The sequence below is a fragment of the Ceratotherium simum genome, chromosome 10 (assembly GCF_057802395.1).
Source record: "Ceratotherium simum simum isolate JZ-2026a chromosome 10, ASM5780239v1, whole genome shotgun sequence".
Classification (NCBI taxonomy): domain Eukaryota; kingdom Metazoa; phylum Chordata; class Mammalia; order Perissodactyla; family Rhinocerotidae; genus Ceratotherium; species Ceratotherium simum.
The window spans coordinates 58,979,550-58,994,937 of NC_141909.1; the positions used below are offsets into that span (position 1 = coordinate 58,979,550).

Below are 15,388 nucleotides of genomic sequence, written 5' to 3' on the forward strand. Positions count from 1 at the left end.
AAATCATGTCATCTGCAAATAGTGACAGTTTCACTTCTTCCTTTCCAATTTGGATCCCTTTTATTTCTTTCTCTTGCCTGATTGCTCTGGCTAGGACTTCCAATACTATGTTAAATAGGAGTGGTGACAGTGGGCATCCTTGTCTGGTTCCTGTTCTTAGAGGGATACTGTTCAGTTTTTCACCATTGAGGATGATATTAGCTGTGGGTTTCTCCTATATGGTCTTTATTATGTTGAGGTACTTTCCTTCTATACCCATTTTATTCAGAGTTTTTATCATAAATGGATGCTGGATCTTGTCAAATGCTTTCTCTGCATCTATTGAGATGATCATGTGATTTTTGTTCTTCATTTTATTAATGTGGGGTATTACGTTGATTGATTTGCGAATGTTAAACCATCCCTGCATACCTGGAATAAATCCCACTTGATCATGGTGTATAATCTTTTTAACGTATTGTTGTATGCGATTTGCTAGTATTTTGTTGAGGATTTTTGCATCGATGTTCATCAGTGATATTGGCCTGTAATTTTCTTTTTTTGTGTTGTCCTTGTCTGGTTTTGGTATCAGGGTAATATCAGCTTCATAGAATGAGTTAGGGAGCTTCCCACCCTCCTCAATTTTTTGGAAGAGTTTGAGAAGGATAGGTATTAAGTCTTCTTTGAATGTTTGGTAGAATTCACCAGGCAAGCCGTCTGGTCCTGGACTTTTATTTTTGGGGAGGTTTTTGATTACTGTTTCGATCTCCTTACTGGTAATTGGTCTATTCAAATTCTCTACTTCTTCTTGATCCAGTTTTGGAAGGTTATATGATTCTAAGAATTTATCCATTTCTTCCAGATTGTCGAATTGGTTGGCATATAGCTTTTCATAGTATTCTCTTATAATCTTTTGTATTTCTGAGGTGTCTGTTGTAACCTCTCCTCTTTCATTTCTGATTTTACTTATTTGTGCCTTCTCTCTGTTTTTCTTGGTGAGTCTAGCTAAACATTTGTCAATTTTGTTGATCTTTTCAAAGAACCAGCTCTTGGTTTTATTAATTTTTTCTATTGTTTTTGGTCTCTATTTCATTTATTTCTGCTCTGATTTTTATTATTTCCCTTCTTCTACTGATTTTGGGCTTTGTTTGTTCTTCTTTTTCCAGGTCCTTTAGGTGCATTGTTAGATTGTTTATTTGAGATTTTTCTTGGTTGTTGAGATAGGCCTGTATCGCTATAAACTTCCCTCTTAGAACCGCTTTCGCTGTATCCCATAAATTCTGGCATGTCGTATTTTCATTTTCATTTGTCTCCATGTATTTTTTGATTTCTTGTTTGATTTCTTCATTAACCATGTTGTTGTTCAGTAGCATTTTGTTTAATCTCCATGTATTTGTGGCTTTTCTGATTTTCTTCCTATAGTTGATTTCTAGTTTCATACTGTTGTGGTCAGAAAAGATGGTATTATTTCAATCTTCTTAAATTTATGGAGACTTGTTTTGTGGCCTAATATGTGATCGATCCTGGAGAATGTTCCATGTGCATTTGAAAAGAACGTGTATTCTTCGGTTTTTGGATGGAATGCTCTGTATATATCTACTAGGTCCATCTGTTCTAGTGTGTCGTTTAAGGCCAATGTTTCCTTATTGATCTTCTGTTTGGATGATCTATCCGTTGGTGTAAGTGGAGTGTTAAAGTCCCCTACTATTATTGTGTTAACTGTCTGTTTCTGTTTTTATGTCTATTAATAATTGCTTTATATATTTAGGCGCACCTACATTGGGTGCGTAGATATTTACAAGTGTTATATCCTCTTGTTGGATTGTTCCCTTGATCATTATGTAATGCCCTTCTTTGTCTCTTTTTACAGTTTTTGTTTTAAAGTCTATTTTGTCTGATATGAGTACTGCTACCCCAGCTTTCTTTTCATTGCCATTTGCGTGGAGTATCTTTTTCCATCCCTTCACTTTCAGTTTGTGAGTGTCTTTAGGTCTGAAGTGTGTCTCTTGTATGCAGCATGTATATGGGTCTTGTTTTTTTATCCAGTCAGCCACCCTCTGCCTTTTAACTGGAGCATTTAGTTCATTGACGTTTAAAGTAGCTATTGATAAGTATGTACTTACTGCCATTTTTTAACTTTTTTTTTTTTCTCAGTGTTTTAGTAGTCCTTCTCTGTTCCTTTCTTCTTCTATACAGAATTGATGGTCACTTTAGTTTGACCTCTGTCTGAAAGCTGTACTCTTTAACTCCCCTCCTCCCTCCTTTTATGTTTTTGATATCATATCTAACCTCTTTTTTGTGCATTTGTATCCATTACATTCTAATCATGGAAATAGATAATTTTTCCTATTTGTGGTCTTCTCTTTCCCCCTTAAATCAGTCACTTTAACATTTCTTGTAGCACTGGTTTCTTGGTGACAAACTGCTTTAATTTTTGCTTATCTGGGAAAATTTTGATCTCTCCTTCCATTTTGAATGATAACCTTGCTGGGTAGAGTATTCTTGGCTGTAAGTTTTTTCCTTTTAGCACTTTAAATATATCGTGCCATTCTCTTCTAGCCTGTAAGGTTTCTGCTGAGAAGTCAGCTGATAGCCTTATGGGGTTTCCTTTGTATTTAACTTGACATTCTCTTGCGGCTTTTAGAATTCTCTCTTTATCTTTAATTCTGGACATTTTGATTATGATGTGTCTTGGTGTGGGCCTCTTTGGGTTTATCTTGTTTGGGGCTCTCTGTGCTTCCTGTACCTGGATGTCTGTTTCCTTCCTTAGGTTAGGAAAGTTTTCATCTATTATTTCTTGAAATAGATTCTCTGCCCCCTTGTCTCACTCTTCTCCTTCTGGGACACCTATAACACGGATGTTAGTGAGCTTGATGTTGTCCCAGAGGTCCCTTAGACTGTCCTCACTCTTTTTAATTCTTTTCTCTTTTACCTGTTCACTTTGGGTAATTTCTTCTAGTCTTTCTTCCAGCTCACAGATCCGTTCTTCTGTATCCTCTACTCTGCTTTTGAGTCCCTCTAATGAGTTTTTCATTTCCAGTATTGTATTCTTCATTTCTGATTGGTTCTTTTTTATATCTTCCATTTCTTTGTTGACATTCTCACTGAGTTCATCTATTCTTCTCCCCAGATCAGTGAGCATCCTTAACACTCTTAGTTTGAACTCTCTGTCGGGTAGGTTGCTCATTTCTGTTTCACTTAGTTCCTTTTCTGGGGTTTTGTCCTGTTCCCTTACTTGGAATGTATTCCTTTGCCTCCTCATTTTGCCTCTTTCCCTGTGCTTGTGTCTACGTATTAGGTAGGTCAGCTACGTCTCCTGCTCTTGGATAGGTGACCTTATGTAAGTGATGCCTTAGGAGGCTTCCAGTGTGCTTCCCTCAGTTCTCAATGTTCCAGGGGTGGCCCCTATGTGGGCTACATGTGTCCTTCTATTATGGACTGTTAGCTCTCCCTATAGGCGCCCAGGGAGGCTGAGTTATGCTCCTGGCCAGCTGTTGTAATGCTCAGCTGCTTGTGGTTGTTGTGGGCCCTTCAGTCTCTTTATCAGGTGTGGGGTGCCCCAGCACAGTTGGCTGTAAGTTCTAATACCACATTTGTGTTGCAGTATTTCTTTTAACTGAGTAGGCCCCCAGCGTGGCAGGTTGTTAGGCTCAGGGCCTTACAATTGCTGTAAGCCTCTAGCCTATTACGTCTCTTGTCAGCTGTCTGAGGATTGTAGCTGGGTGGGGCTGGCCTCAGGCACAGGAGCACCCAATTGTTTCAGGCTTTGGAAGGTGGGGCAAACCTCCTATGTGGGTCTTTGAGAAGCACAAATCATCTGCAGCTGACAAGCCCTGTTGCCCACAGGTCCACACACACAGTCAACACAGTCCTGGCCTGTGTGCGCGCCCCGACCTCCAGAAGCAGACCCAGTCTCTCCACGGCGGGAGCCCCACACACTCCGCCACTGCCCCACACTCTCCACCCACTCCTTGTGCACACCCTGCCCTGCTCAAGTCGGCTCAGTTGCCAGGCTGCAGAGAATCCAGTCACCAATCTATGCAGGCCCACACGTTGCCTGAGGGCTTGTTGTTGGGTGGGGCCAGTCTCTAGGGTGGGCTGCCTGCCCTGGCTGAGTTGGATTAAATCGGTGCTCTAGGGGGTGGAGCAGACCCTGGGCTAGCAGGCCTAAAGGAGAACTCCAATGGCGTCTGTGTCAGCACGCCCACACAGGGCCACAACAATGGCCGCCGCCAATGTCCCAGTCCCTGGAGAGGTCTCACCCCTCACCAAGATGCACTCAGGGCCTATTAGGTGAGTCTCTTGTCACCAAAGCACTGTGCACCTTTCTTTCTGGTGATTTTATGATGCTTTCTGGAACGGGTGAGTTTGTGCGCGGGCCCTTTAAGAGCCAGTTTTAGTTTCTTTGTGAACTGGGTTTTCTGGGGGTGCTCCCCAATGCTTTAGTAGCAGGCAAAGTCAGATATTATGCCACTCGTCTCAATTGTGCTGGGTCCACAAAATTTGGCTAGTATTTTAGAACCGATTTTTAAAGAAATACTGTAAACATCTAGGTATATTAGAGCTATGGTTAATAATTACCATGAATTTTCAAAGATTCAAAAGTTCTAAAACTACAGTGTTCTCCAGTGGGTAAAATAGAAAAAGTGATTTTAGAGAGTGCGCTATAATTGAGTTTCCATAAAATAGTTGGTATAACTCCTACCATCTAATAAGTGAGCAATCCAATTTAAAATGATGAAATGAATTCAGACTGTGCTCTAAACACATAACAATAATACATGCACAGACATACATGCACACACACACAAATACACATGTGCAAAAAACCAAAAAGAGATATCTAGATTAGAAAAAACAGTTAAGCATCTCTGGTGGGATCAAAATGTCAAAGAGGGAACAGGCTGAAATCAGAGATGTGTTGAGCCCAGGATGCTGAAGCAGGCAATGGTATCTAGGATCTTAGTCTTACAGAGTAAAGGAAACTATAAAAGTTTCCTGGCGCATAGTGCAAATTCAGATAGTATTGGGAGTTGGATTCACCACTTAAATCTGGGGGCTGAGCACCACCCGTCTTCAACTAAAAGGAGTGCTTGTTCTGCATCCTTACCCATAGTTATTATAAAAGCTGATTAGAAGAAAACAGAGAGATTTATAATCATGAAGGAGATCACACTAGGTGCTTATGCAATTTATTCTGTGATACCTAATGTCATCTCAGGCAGAAACTTCAAAACTGAATTATAAGAGCTGGTGTTTGTTTGGGGACCCAAAGGTAGAGAGGGAGACAGTTACAAAATTGATACATGGAAAGAGGCAGGACAAAGAAAAGAGGGAAGAGAGAGGTTTAGGGTGAAGCTTAAACAGGAAAGAGAGAGTTGGAATAGGACAGAGAAGAAGATGGAAAAGGAGAAAGAAATGGAAGAAGAGAGAGAGATACATATATACCTACACAAATAGAGAAGTGGAAAGGAAATACAATACTATCTTCCGAGTGCTGGGGGGAAATAATGGTAAACATAGCTAATTAGTCAGTCGTGAGTGAGAGTAAAATGAAATTATGTAAAGACATACAAACACTAAAAGCATTACCATTCACAGATCCTTATTTAAAATACCTATTGAAGTATGTACCAGAGGAAAAATGAGAGATAACAAGAAACAGTGCACTGAAAAGAATTTAAAATAGTGATAAATTCGTTTAACTACTCACAGTAAACACAATTTTTTCTGTGGGTGTATTTTGAAATATAAGATTGAAATTCTTAACAAGATCAAGAGGGTTGCTGAATAAGTAGATAAAGTAGGCTTATTCCAGTTGATAGGAAGATTCGAATACTGAATAATACTAGAGTCACCAGAAATATTTATAATTGAAAATTTCTGTTAAAATGTAAAAATAACCAAGAAGATTGAAGTTCCAAATAAAGAAAAAATTATATGGCACTTTATCAATCCAAGATAGAGAAAAATAGAAAATAGGAATAATAATAATAATAATGTTAAAGAAAAAATATTCTGACATGTTACAATGGTAAGGAAGACTTTATTTAGGATTATTGCAACATGTGTCAAGACTGTTGCAACAAGGGAGACATCAAGTTCAGCCCCTAATAAGGCAAAGACAGGTGGGGATTCACAGTCAACAAGCAGAGCGAGGGGGCCTGTAGATGGGAAATCACCAAGAAGAGACATTAAGGGTATGGAGATTCTTGCTAAACCAACTTAGGATTCTTGCTGAAGGCAACGTAATCAATATCAAAGATGGAGAATGAGGAATTTGATCAGATATGGAGGGTGATCAGACATCAAGGTTTGGGGGATTCCTGCTAAACTGACTTAGAAGGATTCTTGCTACAATCGGACTAGGCAGGCTGAAGACAGAGCCCAAGGATGACGCCTAGTCAAAAAGAGAGTTCAGAGGAGCCTGAAATTTGGTCAAGAAGAGAGTGTTTGTTAGTAATGATAATTAAAAATAATAATAAAAGATGGTAAATAGACAGCATAAAATAGATGATACAAATTAGACAAAATATTTTAATTGTCACAATAAACGTATGAGCATTAAATTCACCTATTAAAATATGTATTATCTGATTATATTAAAATTTAGCATTAAATTCACCTATTAAAATACGTATTATCTGATTATATTAAAATCTGGCTACAGTGATGATTTTGAGAGTCATCTTAAATAAAACTGTGCAGGAAGGTTGAAAATAAAAGGATGGCAAAACATATTCCTGGCAAATGGTAAAGTAAAAGAAAGATGATAGAATGATAAGTTATCAGACAAAGTAGAATTTAAAGCAGAAAAACACTAATAGGCAAAATGAAGGACACTAAAAGGAACATCAAGAACTTACAAAAACTATGAACCTGAATGCATGTGACAGTATTGCCTCAAACTAGAAAGTGGTATTATATTTTTATAATTGTTGTAATGGAAAGGAGGCTTCTACTTGTGTCCATGATGGAATAACAGGGACCAAATTTAGCTTCCTGCTTTGCACAACTAGAAAACTGGATGAAATATTTAAATTAATGATGTTCAGTCATTATACAATGAGAATCACAGGACAGTAATCCCTCAGAGATGGGAAATAAATGAGATGAGTCCTATGATTTCTCCAACTTATGGACTGGGGAGAGTTTCCAGGCTGTAGCACAGGGATGGGAACTCAAACAGTCTGGCACTTTTGCAGAAATGAGGATACAGAGTTTGGAGTTCAAGGAGATCTAGGTGGTTATAATTTCGGGGGTGGGGAGGGAGAAAACACTGGAGAGGATGAAGCTGCACAGAGAAAGAGTTCCAGAGAGCTGCAGAGAGATAATCTTGAACCTAAATTAGCTAAATTCTAATCTGCACGTGTATGGAAGAGAGCTACATAAAATGGAGGAAAAAGCCATTGACAGTAAGTAGGCAGAATAATCCCAGAATTCACATAGTGTTGGTAACAGTTTAAGGACGAACCAGCAGGAGGGGAAAACCCTTCTAGTACACAGAGCATCGAGTGTACTCCTAAGAAGAGTATTGACTCAGTAGTTGGACTAAATTAGACCTAGACCAAATGTTGCTCTGGATACATCCAAACAGAGCTTAAAAGTAAGTCTTGAAACAATCAAACTGATATCAAGTAACTTAACAGCATGCCAGAACAATATCCAACAATACTTAATGGAATATAACAAATCCAGCCCATAACAATGTAAAATTCACAATGTTTATTCAACATCAAGAAAATGTTCCTGTGAATCAGGATGTCAATTCGTCAGGATACAGGGCTAGGCAAAAAGTTCTTAGATTTACACAAAAAGCAAAATCCATAAAAGGACTATTGGTAAATTGGACTTTATCAAAATTAAAAACTTTTAGAAAGACTCAATTAAGAGTATGAAAAGACAAGGTACAGAGTAGGAGAAAATGTTTGTAAAGTACATATGTCCAACTAAGAACTAGTATCTTGAATATACAAAGAACTTTCAAAATACACAGTAATAAACAATTAGAAAATGGGTAAAAGACATAAACAGACATTGCACAGAAGAGGACATACAGATGGCAAATAAGCACATGAAAATATGTTCAACGTATTAATTAGGGAAATTGAAACCACAATGAAGTATCACTACTCATCTGTCTGAATGGATAAAATAAAAAATAGTGACAGCACAACATGCTGGTGAGGATATGAAGAAACTGAATCACTCATACGTTGGTGGTGGGAATGTAAAATGGTGAAGCCACTCTGGAAGATAGTGTGGCAAATTCTTAAGAAACTAAACATTGTAATTACCATGCTACCAAGTAATTGCACTCTTAGGCATTTGTCTCAGAGAATTGAAAACTATGTACACTCAAAAATCTATACGTAACTGTTCATAGCAAGTTTATTTGTAATAACCAAAAGCTTTAAACAACCCAAGTGCTCTTCAAATGGGTGAATGGTTAAAAACAACCTGTGGTATAACCGTACCATGTAATACTACTCAGCAATAAAAAATGAACAAACTATTAATGCACAAAACAACTTGGAGGAATCTGCAGAGAATTAGGCTGAGTGAAAAAAGCCAATCCCAAAAGGCTGTAACTGGATGATTTCATTTATATGACATTCTTGAAGTGACAAAATTTTAGAAATGGAAAAGAAATTAGTGATTGCCAGGGGTTAAGGAAAGAGATGGAAGATAAATGGATTTGACCATAAAAGAGTAACTTGAAGATTCTCCTGGTGACGGAATTGTTCTGTAGCTTGACTGTTTCAATGCCAATATCCTGGTTGTGATATGGCACTATAGTTTCGCAAGTTGTTACTATTGGGGAAAACTGGACAAAGAGTACACAAGATCTTTCTGCATTATTTCATACAACTATATATGAATTTACAATTATCTCAAAATAAAACGTTTAGTTTAAAAAAATTGGTAAGTCCTCAGTAATCACCCACAGCATTCAGGGGAGACACCAGAGGTGTCACAACTTAGTAGTAATGTTGAACAGTCGCCACATCTGCCTTTGCAAGGCTTAAAAATAGATTTTTAGGGGATCAAAATGATGAACAAGCTACTTAACTGCTTGCTAAAACAACACCTAAAATTCCTTAAAGACAACAAAATCTGGACACGGACATCATAATGTTTTCTACTTTCAGCATTATTACACATGCCTAGCAGCAGGAAAATGTGGCTCACAAACATGAGAAATATCAATCAATAGAAATGATATGGACGACTGTAAAAGTATAGAAGGACTTTTAAAATGTGATTATAACTATGTAAAGTTATTTAAAGGAAAATAGGCATATAATGAGGAAAGAAATGGAAGATACAAAAAGATATTAATTAAAATAACCAAACAAACTTGAAATGAAGGAAAGAAGTCAGGCGGAAATGGTAAATAAAAGAAGTTTTCCTCATTTTTAAATTTCTTCAAAAGATCATTGATGGCTTAAAGCAAAAATCATAATGTTTTTGGAGCTCATAGTGTGTGTAGAACAAGGCGTCTGAGCACAATAACACAAAAACAGGACAGGGAAATAGAAGTATAGTGCTTGTGGGTCTTAAATTATGTATAAAATGCAATAATTTCATTTGACAATAGACCCTAGAGTAACCACTAAGAAACAAAATAAAAATAAAAATAGTAGAGACAAAATGGAATGTGAAAATACATTCAATTAATCTAAAAAAAGAGGAAGAAAATAGGAGAAAATCAACAAATATACTGAACAAATAGAATACAAATAGCAAATTTAAATCTAACCATATCAATAATTACATTAAATGTAAACAGTCTAAATACTCCCGCTACAAGACAGATATTGTCAGACAGGATTGAAAAAAGAGATTAAGATAAAAATTTAGGCCGTCTACATAAAAACCCCTTTATATTTAAATGGAAACATAATGGAAAAATATATACATACCATCCAAACCCATAGCATAACGTATCCCCTGCCTGGCCTTGCCTTTGCAAGACCCTGGCTGCGAGTGTCTCCTTCAAGTCTGCTCCAGGTACCCTACTTCCCGGCCCTCCTCTCAGCACTGGTATACAATTGTCAAACTCATTAAATTATTACTTAAAGATGTATAGATTTTATTGTATGTAAATAACACCTTAATTAAAAAGTGAATTTAAAAGAATGATAACAATAGCTCAAAATGGAGGAATTTAACAAAGAAAAAAGCAGAAATCAATGACCAGAAGACTGCTATAAAACTAACAAATAATTTCAAGGAATGTCTTTTTTTCCTTTGTAAAGGGATAAATAAACCATTAGCTAACCTACCAAGACAAAAATGAAATCCTTACAAATAAAAATAAAATGTATGTACATTTTAATAAAATAAAATTAATTAACATAACATTTAAAAATTATAAAATAACCACCCATACAGAGAAGATATTTCATAATCATAGTGACTACTTTGCTTAATCCTGAGTAAAGTTGAAATACCTAAATAAAATGGATATTATATTATAATGTATGTATTATATTAATAGTTTTTCAAATATTGAAATACATCACTTCTAAATCCCATTTAAATGTGTATATTATGATTATATTAATATATTCTTTGAATCTGTTTGTTAATGAGGTATTTAGGATTATTCCAATGTTATTCGGAAGTAAGAGTGATCCACAGTCTTTTTTTCAGAGTATTCTTTGTAGGGTTTTTGGTGCTCATGTAATGCTGATTTTGTAAAAAGGATTTGGGAGGCCTTCTTGTTTTTTTCTGTGCTATGGAATATTTGAATATAATTGGAATTAAGGATTAAAGGATTAGTTGAGTTCATCTGTGAAATTCTTTTTTATGGAAGAGGCTATGTAGTCCTTTGACAGCTTTGTTTTGTTTATGGTAATTGATCTGTTTAGACTGTCCATCTCTTCTGGCGCCCGGTTTGATACAGTATATTTTTTTGGAATAGGATCCTAGACAAAAGAGGAGAAAGACAAGGAGCCTAGGATGTTGATAACATCACACAGCCATGCCTCAATGTTTTTAAACCCTTGTATTTCCACTTAACGTGTAACTGAACTCAATCCTCACCTAAAACCGTAGTTGACAAATTAATGTTTGTCAAATGTAATAATGGATTAATAAATGAAATACACACAAATTAAGTATATCATGGATAAGTGAAATATATAGGTATGAAATACAGCTAAGATTTTAATTTTGGCTACAGAGAGAATTTTTACTTCCAGACACGATTCCTGTATAAATGCATACTCGTTTAATTTAACACTTGAAGTAGGAATATGCTCACCAAATTCAGCACTACATTTTTTATTTTGCTCACATTAGGTAAGACATATTTGGCCTTTAATAATAGTCTATCACAAAGTTTGTCACTTTTCTCATCGATAACAGGAGAGAAGTTTGTGTGTGATGAAAAAAATAATCTCTTTTGTATGTGATCTGAATGACTTCCTTACAGTTCTCTGATCTTTGATGTTTTACAACCTATTTGTCTCACAGTCATGCGTGTTATCAGTGTTGCTTTATTGTATCAGGACCCTGTAATTAATTATATATATTTCTTTAATTCATTTATTTATCTATTCATTCAACAAATAATAATTGTGTTTTCGGGCGCTGTTTTTGACATCAAAGATAACAGGTAGAACAAGAAGCTGCCTGGGAGAAATGGTTGGATTTTACTCAAGGTTTGCTTAAGAGCCAGGTCTTTGTCACATTATTTCTCAGGAGATTTTTCTCTATCCTTTTACTTCTTGTAGAAGGCTAGCTCCCTACATGACCACTTAAACATGGCTTTAGATGCCTGTATTGTCCTGCAGCTCTCACTCTAATCATGGTGCTAGGAGGTGAGCACAATACATTTCAACATAATTATAGAAGCCAATAAGAAGTTAAGGGCGTTATATGTACAGTAGAATTGCCTATGGGTTCTGGGGTGATGCTAGACAATGCCCACAGCTATAATCCTGGAAAAGATATTTATTCCCCTTAATCAAGAGGCTGATGCAAAAAGCACAATAGGATTTTGGCTGCATGGAGAATTCTGGCTTCCAAATGCAATTACTGTTTGGGGGATTGCTGTCTTCTTTTTCCCAGTATTAATTAAAGTTCTTTTTAGATAACTGAGGTAAGAATGACTGCTCTGTAGTTTAATTCTTTCCAGTGGTTCTAGAAAAGGTAGCTAAGCCAACAATGACCATCTTCCTCAAAACTAATTAAATAAATTTCCTGAAAGACTGTTATTCATGCTATAGGCTATTTTCAGTGAAGTTGCTTAAATTTGTGGTTATTATTTTCAGTCTTCAGCTACAGAAAAAGTAATTTAAAAATCAAATTAACTGATATAGTATTCATCATTTCTTAGTATCCCATCCGCCTAACTACCTCCAAATGGCCAGATGGAAATTCACTGTGAAGCGTCTATTCTGTCCTAATATAAGAGATCTGAGGGGTTTTGGTTTCCTTTGCTCAAAGCATATGCGTAGGAATCGGAGGTCACTTGTAAACTCCCAAAATATGGAGGAAGGGACTTCTTTCTCCTACTAGAATTGGGAAGATATTCCTCTGATATAGGCTTTCCTAAAGCTCTTGCTCACGAAGTTTAAAATTATCTGAGGTTATATCAGCCTCAAAATTAGCAGCTTTAGTGCATGGGTGTCTTTCTTCTCCAGCATCAGTATAATCAAAGGAGAGAGAGTGGTACTGGATGTTAGGCTTCACGTTTCTCCAATATTTCCAGCTTGAAATTGGTTCTTTTATTATCTACTTGAGTGAAATGCACCTCCCTGGTAAATCAAAAGATGAATGTATTTTCTAAACACTCTAAAATATATATATATATATATATATCATCTTTCATATATATATAAGCTTACCTACTTATATAAGTAAGACATAGCCCCTCCTTTCAAGTTGCTTAGGGCCAGTGAACTCTGTCCCAACAATTCCACTTTATTAATTTTATAAATGTATTTTTATATAAGGACATAGCCACAGAATTGTGGTTTACAATAGCTACATACTGCAACTACTTTTCATTTGTTGAACGTTTGGCTTTTCTCCAGCTGTTCATTAATATAAATAGTATTTCTATGAACATCTCAGTAAATATGATTAATTTTTTAAATGGAAGTGAATGTTTCCTTAAAGTATATAGTCATTCACAATAGTTAATGTTCTATGAAGTCACTGTGAACACTGAATTAGTGAATACCGAGCATTGTTCCTGGGGAATTACAGGGTTAGGTTGCTGCGAACATGTAGTACATTTTCATCTACCCATCAGTACATAACTTTGCTTCATATATGTTTCTGTTTAAAGACACCTTATTTAATATATATTGTTGATTCATTAACATTGAAGTCATGGCCAACAGCACTTTAATTCATGCCTGAACAAAGCTTATCTACTACAAGTATTTTCTCTGTAAACACATCACAGCCTTCTCGCACTTAGGAATGCTAGACAGCACTTCAGCACTATGCTTGGGGGCCGTTTTAAACAGCAAAATCACCAACAAAAAAAACACAAAAATGCAAAAAAGAAAAGTGGTACTAAATAGAACATAAGAAGAACATTTGTTTGCAGTATATGAGATTCAAATTTTTCACCCCTTTTCACATGTCTGTGCATGACCAAGAAAGTGCTCCAAGCATTAATTTTAGGATTACAAATAAATTTTAGTGTGTAGGTGAATTCACAAGTACAGAATGTGTGAATAATGAGGATCAACTGTATTTCTAAAGGTGAAATTATTGTCTTTTGATATGAATACTCTTTTAGTTCACACCTCCATTAGAACAACAATGATGTACAGTAGTCAGATTGCTAACAACAGAAACCAAACCTTGACCATGCAATTTAATTGGCTCTAGTAACCAAACCATAGGAGGAGATAAGATGCCTAGATCCCGAAACTGTTTGTCACTACCCTCTCTCTGTTTCTTATCTCTGTTTTGCTTTGAGATCTCCGTTGTCTCAAACCGGCTTTACTCCATGTTGCCAGGGGCATGGCTATCCTCAGCTCTGGACTCACATTTTATCATCAAATCCAGAAAGAAAAGAAGCTTCTCTAACCTACTTCAGGTTTGAAAAATCTCAGAGAAGAACTCAGATAGACCTGGCCTGAGTCCTAGATTACCACCCAGAATTCCAGGAGGTGGGGTTTATTACTAGAAAGGTGCATAGCCTAGTTAGGGCCTCGGCAGAGACGCTGTCTGCTGTCTACTTCATCATCACATCTGTTCACATGTGCTCTCTCCCTAGTAGACTTTGAGTTCCTCGAAAGCGGAAACCATGTATTATTCACCTTAATATCCTCATCATCTAACAAGGAGCCTAGAGTTGGTGCATAACATTTATTAAGTAAATATTGCCAGATTGCTCTCCAGAAGGACAATTTCTAAATATTTACCCAGAGTCCTGCCAATAGTGAGTTTTATCACTTTAATACAGATTTTCTAGATACTAACAAAGAATGCCTTAAAATATATTTTAAAATAATATCTATGAAGATATTATATACCTTTTTAATATATCTTATATATATTTTATTATATATCTTATCTTTATATTACATGTCTTTTATATATATAAATATATATAAATATATATAAAAGATATATTACATACCTTTCCTTTTATATATATAAGTATATATAAATATATACAAAAGATATGTATGAGATAAACATATCACATAAACATATCACAAGAGGATCGTGCAGGAGAAAAAAAAAGTGGATTTTAGGAAAATCTTCTGCCCGTGAATGCTTAAATTATAGAACTCATTTTTAAAGAGCAGTCCTTTGAAAACTTGAAATTCTGAGCACCTTATGTGGAAGAAACAAACAAACAAGAAAAAACAGCACATACCAGTTAATTTCCCAGAGATTTCAGTGAATTAAGAAGACATTCCAAAGAGGTTTAAGTGAATACAAAGCTTTACTGTTAAATGGGCTTCCTATTTTGGAAACACTGTTTACACAATTACCCCTTGGATATGTTGGCTCTATCAGTAGCAAATTATATTAATGAATTGCCTTCAAAACCAAGACTGGAATTGTATTTGCTTCTTCTGCCACCCGTAGGTGAACACTCAGGAAGAACAGACCGTTAACGGTGGATACGATTCCTATCCAACAAAGATAATCATGAAATATACTCTAAACCAATTATTAATTGCTTTTGTATTATCACTGCTTCCCACATTAGAGAGAATAATTAAAAATTAGCACATTTATACAGCACTTTATACTTTCCAAAGTACTTCAGATAGTATCTCATTTGTTCCTATTATCAAGGAGAAGCCTAGTTATTATTCCTGTTTTATTTGAGATATGTTAAAGCCACATGATTAGTTAATAGTGTGAGGCAGAGGGTCCCAAAACCCTCCAAAATGTACATTTCAAGGGCATTCAAAAG

At 36.0% G+C, this 15,388-nt stretch overlaps 1 long non-coding RNA gene across 1 annotated transcript in view; it reads left to right on the plus strand.

Moving 5' to 3' along the window:
• The first annotated feature begins 4,130 nt into the window (after nucleotides 1-4,130).
• LOC147916127 (uncharacterized) overlaps nucleotides 4,131-15,388 on the plus strand; it is a 48,135-nt gene continuing 36,877 nt past the window's right edge. The window contains exon 1 of the long non-coding RNA XR_015553359.1: nucleotides 4,131-4,272. This is a non-coding gene — a long non-coding RNA (uncharacterized LOC147916127). The remainder of the gene's footprint in view (nucleotides 4,273-15,388) is intronic.